This window comes from Alexandromys fortis, unplaced genomic scaffold, assembly GCF_014885135.2.
Source record: "Alexandromys fortis isolate MF-2015 unplaced genomic scaffold, M_Fortis_MF-2015_v1.1 scaffold_9, whole genome shotgun sequence".
NCBI classification, from domain to species: domain Eukaryota; kingdom Metazoa; phylum Chordata; class Mammalia; order Rodentia; family Cricetidae; genus Alexandromys; species Alexandromys fortis.
Genome location: NW_026067892.1, coordinates 5,370,255 through 5,375,507, shown reverse-complemented (window position 1 = coordinate 5,375,507; position 5,253 = coordinate 5,370,255).

The window sequence follows — 5,253 nt, the reverse complement described above, 5'->3', positions numbered from 1 at the left end:
ATCACTTCAGACAGACACCAGACACCTGGGGACAGTTGTAGCATGATTAATAAAAACCCAGAGACAGATATTGGGGTTCATCCTGAAGGTCAGAAAAGCAAAACAGCCAGCTACTGGTTTTTACCTTTACCTCAGTCCAAAATGGTGATCCTGCCTCCAGGAATCTTAGAATCAGACTGTGAGAACTATCTCCTCTGTCTTATGTTCTTCTCTAGGATTGGGATTAAAAGTGTGCACCACTACCATAAACTATGGCAAACTAGTGTGGCTACTGGGATTAAAGGTTTGTGTCGCCACTGCCTGGTCTGTAAGGCTGACCAGTGGGGCTGTTTCTGAACTTCAGGCAAGCTTTAGTTATTAAAATACAAATGAAATCTCACTCTCCAAGCCCGATGGAGTGTCCCACACCAGCCCGTTCCCAGCTACCTGCCCTACCTCACCTTTTCAAACCACAGAAGCCATTCTGGATGGGCCCTGTTTGTCTCCACTTGGATCAGGAGGCTGACACAGGGGAAACCTGTGTTTCCTGCCTTGACTGCACCTTGTAGAGCCCCAGAAATGCGTCTTCAACCCAGAGGCTCCCAGAGACTACAGGCATCGCTGTGATGGGGTGGGGCTATGGGGATGGCCTTTCGGTCATACACCCCTTGCTGGAGTCTGGACTGTAGGAGCCAATCAGAGTGGTCTCCACTTCAGTGCGGGTGCCCAGCTGGGAATTCCCTTTCCTGTTTAAGCCAGTAGAAGCCTGGCTTGTCCCTGAAGCTTTCTGAGTCACAGCACCCCTATTTTGTACTCAGGCACCCCTTCAATTTTTATCAAGTCAGAACTTAAGAGTGGCTGAAAACCCTTGCCCAGAAAGCCCCTAATTAGGAGCAGCGGTGGGAAGAGACTGACAGCTGGAACACAGGTCACAGAGGCAGCACTTCGGCTGTTGAGAGCCACTGGGAGGAAGGTTCCTCCCTGCCAGCCCGGAACCCTGTTTCCTTGGAAACCACAGCCTGCTTTCAAGAAACTGGAGATGCTGCTAGCTAGCTGCCTCCAGAACCAGAACCCAGGCTGTCCCTCGAGGCAAATGCTGGAACTCCACCTGGGAACTTGGGAGGTGACGCAGGGAGAGGCCCAGTGCCCACTGACCCAGTGCCCCGTCCCTCCTCCAGGGTGCAGGCCAAGGTTCCCTGCCAACAAGGGGGTTCAACAGTGATTTCAGTGAGAGAAATGGCATTGAGGGTGAGATGACACCATGTGGAGATGCCAACAGAGGGGTGTCACCTTTGGAAGGGCTCTATAACCCTGGAAGGATGGTTGTTTTGCAAGCAAAATTGTGATGATCCCCTGTCCTCTGAAGTCATAGATAAGTAGATGGACTGGACCAGTGGGCAGAGGGATAAAACCATGGGGACGGGATGGTGGGAGGGCAGATGGTGGGTGGGTGATACGAGACACACTACAAGTTAGGGAAGGTATTGGAGGCAGATGACTGGCTACAAAGGCACATGAGTCATTGATAGATGGGTGCAGATGTCAGAGCAGATATATGTACAAGTTCCTGGGCACAGGCTGCAGAGCTGTCTGTAGCGTGACCTTCTTGGGGTCCTGTCTGATGACCATCTGAAGGAAATGAGATGCAAAGGGAAGAAACTGAGGGATCTCCAACCCAGAATCTTCTGGAAGCTACTTCAGGAAGATGAGAAATGGTGATGGTCCCCTCCAGCAGGGTCCTGTGATCTTCCAAAGGGCAAGAAAGACACAGGTCACTGTATCCTGCCACTTAACTGAACAAGAGAGTAAGTGCACCTCAGCCCGTGACCCACAGCCTGCTCCTGCCATACAAGGCTGCTGAGCATGCAGCCTTACCCCGACTCCCCCAGGTCTGCTCCAGGGAAAGGAGCACAACTGGGAGGCTTCTCTGGAGGTGATGAAAAGGTTCTAAAATAAGCGTGGGCCTGCATCTGTGACAGCACTGACCCGGACTCTTCTTCTTTTTTTTAAAAATTTATTTATTACGTATACAGTGTTCTGCCTACATGCATACCTGCACCCCGGAAGAGGGCACCAGATCTCATTATAGATGGTTGTGAGCCACCATGTGGTTGCTGGGAATTGAACTCAGGACCTCAGGCAGAGCAGTAGTCAGTGCTCTTAACCTCTGAGCCATCTCTCCAGCCCCTGACCCGGACTCTTCTGATAGGCAAACAGAACACGAGGCGGGATAAGAAGCCCACTTCAGTTTTAAAGATGGAGGAGCCCAGCAGCCCTCCTCCATGCCAGCATGGCGCATTGCTCCCACTGGCTGCAGCCTTCCAGACAACCTCAATGGTGCCCTTCTGGTGTGCACACCCAGGGGCAGGGTTCCTGGCATCTACCTGTGCTGGCTTCTAGGGACAAGGGGTTGCTACTGAGTTTGCCCGATGGCTGTAGTCCAAAGGCGACCAAGTCCATCACGTGACTTATTCTCTCATTTTCGCTGCTTCTCTGTAGATGATGGAAGTCTTAGGAATGTTATGAGACACTATGACCAAAAACAACTTAGGGAGGAAAGGGTTTACTTGGCTTACACTTCCACATCACAGACCACCATCAAAGGAAGTCAAGCTTGGACTTAAGGCAGGAATTGATGCAGAAACCATGGAAGAACGATGTCCAAGGATGGCAATACTCACAATGTGATGGGCACAATCATCGATCATTAAGAAATCAATAAGAAATTGTCCAGCTTGCCTACAGGCCAATCTGATGGAGGCATTTTCTCAATTAAGATTCCCTCTTCCCAGATAGCTCTTGGCGTCCCTCTCCTGGGGACACTGCTGACACAGGAAGTGTCAGGACAGAAGGAAAAGAAAGGTACCCAGGAGGCCCCTGAACTCAGTGCCCCACATTCTCTCACGGATCCTCAAGGGCCACAAGAGGACTACACTGTGTGGGCAAAGTCTCCACAGACCAGGCTGGCTAGGAGTCCTCGTGTAAGTTGGTCCTGTGTGGTGCCCACGGCTGTCATTTGGCACAAGAGTCAAAATAGGTGTGCTGGCCTCCAACCCATGATCCTCCTGCCTCTGCCTCTTCGGCATCTCCTACTGGCGCCTATGGTTGAGAGGCTTTCAGCGTTCAAAGAGATTTCAGAATTTTACAGGCCTTGGGGTTTTATTTGTTTTGTGTGACAGGGTTTCATTGTACAATAGTCCTGGCTGTCCTGGAATTTACTTTATAGACCAGGCCGACCTTGACCACACTGAGATCCGTCTGCCTCTGCTTCCCAAGTGCTAGGATCAAAGGCATGTGCCACCACCAGCCAGCCAGTAGGCTCTTAATAACAGTCTTCTCCTGTGTGTGTGGTGCGTGGTGGTGTCCTTGTCTTTTTGTCAATCTGAAGAGGGGCTTTAGTGTTGATGCAGCCTAGTGTTTGTGGGGTTCTGGAACCCACCCCATCAGTACCAAGAAACTCTCTCTCCTCTATGTGTTCTTCTGTATATGGGCTTAGGGAGGGACCTGTTTTCTGGCTGAAGTCACACACTCGGAGGCTGAGCCAAATCTACTGCTTCATCACCCTGAGACCAACTGGCCTGGCCAGAAAGGACAGGGTAGAACATGTGAGCCTCCACACAAGCCGCCACCCCAAGAGGGCACAGCAGGTTCCCAAACTGAACAGAGGGTACTGCCGGGTCACCCAGTCCACTCCCACATCCCAGGACTGACAGCCTTCCTTCAAGTTACCCCAGGGCACAGAACTGCACAGGGTCACACAGGATCTCACAGGGTCACACAGGGCACAGGGCCTGTCATCTCTAAGCTGCTACAGAAGCCTGGCGGTTCTTCAAACAACTGCCCTGACAACCCCACTCCTGGGGGTCTCCCCCAGAACAGTGAAGATACGTGTGTACAATGAACCGTGCACATCGGAGCAGCATGACTCCCTCACAGCCCAGTGCAGACACCCCAAGTGTCCATGCTCTACACCAGGAAACTTGAGCACATGCTACAGACATGAGCCCTGAGAACACCCAAGTGAAAGCCGCCAGATGCAAAGACATGTACTGCACAGTCCCAGTACATACGTGCAGAGAGGGGAGCTGGCAGATATGTACTGCACAGTCCCAGTACATATGTGCAGAGAGGGGAGCTGGCAGATATGTACTGCACAGTCCCCAGTACACACGTGCAGAGAGGGGAGCTGGCAGACATGTACTGCAGTCCTCAGTACACATGTGCAGAGAGGGGAGCTGGCAGACGTGACACGGATCCAAGCGAGGCTGCCAGCACAGGGAGGGCTGCTAGCCAAGGCACACCAGGCATAACTGATGTGCTAACTGGGTTGGTCGCCCACTTCTGAACGTACCCTAATAACTCATGAATGAGACAGAGTGGGTGCATGGTGTGGACTGTGACTGCTCTCAAAGCCATTCACACAGGGAACTGAAGACTACCACTTTTGCAGCCGCCGCCATCCTCAGGTGTGCGTAAAACTATCTGACCTCCATCAATAAAGATCCACAGTCAACAGCAGGGGACTCGGTGACTCATGTCTGAAGTTAGGCATTTAGCAGAGGAAAAGCGCAGGCACAGAGGGCTTCATTGGTGGTGCCAGCTGCAGGCCTTCCCCAGGGCCTCACTCAACACCAGGGACCCTACTACTAAGCACTGACTTTGGTACCAAAGAAACCACACTTCAGAGTATCACCATACCCAGGGAACACGCTAAGCATGGCAGTTCCTCCCTTAGAATGATAAGTCACACTGCCTAATGCTGACTCCAGCTTAATCTGTAAGGTGCTGAAGTCACCACAAGCTCTAGGAGCAGACAGGTGGCTTTGGTACTGTCCTTCCCAGGACCCCTCACCTGGACCCTGGCTGCCCCAGTGGTGGACCCGTAGGGAAGGACAAGCCCACAGCAGCAGGTCTGAGTCTACTCTTCTCTGAGGAATGAGAACCCAGGCGAGTTGTGCCCAGGCCCCCTGCTGGGGTCTCAAAACATGCTGTGGCCACAGACACACTATGACGTCCCAGAGAGGGGTGATGGCAGCAAGCAGGCCTCTCTGCCATGGCCCTGTCACCTCAGTCACAGGACCCTCCTGAAAACCCTCAACAGTGCCAAGTTCATGAGGCAGGAGCGCAGAGCCCCAACCCACAGCTGCCTGGAGGGCTCTTCTCAAGGGTTCTCAGATACATGTAAACACCAAAGTAGATAAAAACATACACACCGCCCAGGAAGTGGCACCTACCACCCCACACAGATGTCCACACAAAGAGCAGAAGCAGCCG